This window comes from Penaeus japonicus, unplaced genomic scaffold, assembly GCF_977035675.1.
Source record: "Penaeus japonicus unplaced genomic scaffold, GWHDUDI00000001_assembly GWHDUDI00000024, whole genome shotgun sequence".
NCBI classification, from domain to species: Eukaryota; Metazoa; Arthropoda; class Malacostraca; order Decapoda; family Penaeidae; genus Penaeus; species Penaeus japonicus.
Genome location: NW_028234426.1, coordinates 11,080,691 through 11,082,772, shown reverse-complemented (window position 1 = coordinate 11,082,772; position 2,082 = coordinate 11,080,691). Strand labels below are relative to the sequence as shown.

General features: G+C 47.5%; 1 pseudogene; it reads right to left on the bottom strand.

The window, feature by feature from the left end:
* Positions 1–1,571, bottom strand: part of LOC147469049 (uncharacterized) — a 36,211-nt pseudogene extending 34,640 nt beyond the window's left edge.
* Between the last annotated feature and the right edge of the window lie 511 nt (positions 1,572–2,082).

Sequence of the window (2,082 nt, the reverse complement as noted above, 5' to 3'; positions counted from 1 at the left end):
AACACAACCGTAAAACTACTAACTACTAATATCAAAACGTTTTTTTTTTTATGCTGTGTTTTTCTTTTCTAATATTTCATAATGCATTGTCAGGAAAAAGAGGTTATAACACATATTTTCATAGAAGACCGTATCTTGTCTAGCTTAATATGTGTTTTAAAATATTTGATTAACGTGCAGGCAAATCAACGAAAGTGGATACATATATATATATATATATATATATATATATATATATATATATATATATATATATATATATATGTATGTATGTATGTCTGTATGCATGTATATGTATATATATCTATCTATCTATCTATATATATATATATATATATATATATATATATATATATATATATATATATATATAACTGACTTGCAAAACACTCTTCCGTGTTGTTAGATGGCAGATAAACCCACTATACACAAAATAGATTTATTGAAAATGAGACGACAGTTTCAAGAATCATCTGGATCCTATCTTCAGGTCTGAGGAGGAGGAGAACAAGAGGGTATATAAGAGGGTAAAGGGGGGAGTAACCCGGTACAAGAAAGTCATGCGAGGACAGGAGAAAGGAAACGGAGGCAGGGGCGGACCAGCGAAAGGAACCGGGACAGGTCATGTCAGGTCGTTGGGTCCGGCGGTCTGTGTGGAGGGTGTCCGGCGTAAAGTAACAATCGGAAAATGTGTGAGGATAGAAGACTGTCAGCAGGAGATAAACCAATGCTGAGATTGAAATTCGGTAGCCTGTTAATGAGAGAAGATTCCACCGATCTGCGGGCATGGACATCAGCGGAAGGGAACAGAATGCGGGCAGCTGACCAATCTATGCGATGTCCTGTGTCCCATTGGTGGCAGACGAGAGCGTTGTTGGTGTCTCCCCGAAGTACTGCTTCTCACAGGAGGAGCAAGGGATGGCATAGGTGCCTACCTTAGCAGAAGAAGGAGGACGGGTGTGGACCAGGTTGCGGCGCAGAGTGTTAACCTGGCGAAAGGTAAGCCTGCAGTTGAGAGGGTGCAGCAAGCGACGAAGAGAGTGGATTTTCTCGGTGTAAGGAAGGTTGAGGACAGGCAGGCGAGAAGTTTCTCTGGGGGAAGGGTCCTGGTAGAATGTGCGGCGGCCGTTGGAAAGCGCGGTGTCATGGACGAAACGAGGGTACCCCAGGTGCTGCGGGTCACATATGCGGAGAGCACGGAGAAAGAGAGAAGTGGCGACACCTCTCTTAACATGGAGAGAGTGGTAGGAGAAGAAGTTATACATCCCGCTGTGCAGGGGTTTTCTACACACAGAAAATGAGAATTAATCACCTGAGCGGTGAATTAAGGTGTCCAAGAAGGGGAGCTGATCGTCGACCTCCCATTCTACCTTGAAACGAATGGAAGGAGAGAGAGAATTCAGCTTATCCAGGAAATCCGGGAAGAGAGCAGGATCATAGGGCCAGAGGGCAAAGACGTCGTCGACGTATCTCAGCCAAATAGCAGGACGAAGGGGGATGGGATGAAGAAGCTCAGCCTCGAAGTACTCCATGAACAGGTTGGCTAAGACAGGAGAGAGAGGAGAGCCCATGGCAACACCGCAGGTCTGAGAGTAGAAACGTCCTTCGAAAGAGAAGGAGTTGGAATCCACACACAGACGGATCAGCTGAAGAAAGACGTCAGTAGGCAGTGGAAGGCGGGGGTCCTCATGAAGAAGATACCTTTGCAGGAAGGCAAGGACATCGTCGAGCGGGACGTTCGTGAATAGGGATTCGACGTCCAGACTCATCATGGTCGAGGGTGTGACCCCGCGAACACGGGCGATGAAGTCCTGTGATTGGCGAAGATGAGCGGGAGAGAAGGTGCCCAGAAGAGGAGTGAGGGACTGAGCCAGCCAGGAGGCAAGAGGGTGCGCCACAGAGCCACGGGAGGAGATGATGGGGCGCAGGGGCACGTCAGGTTTATGGGTTTTGGGTAACCCATAGACGTGAGGAAGGCGGGGGTTTTAGACCCTGAACCTTTGGTAAAGGTTTGCCTCCGGGCAACCCGACGCTAGCTGCTTCAGGCGACGATGGAAGCCAGCAGCAATGCGTTCCCGTGGG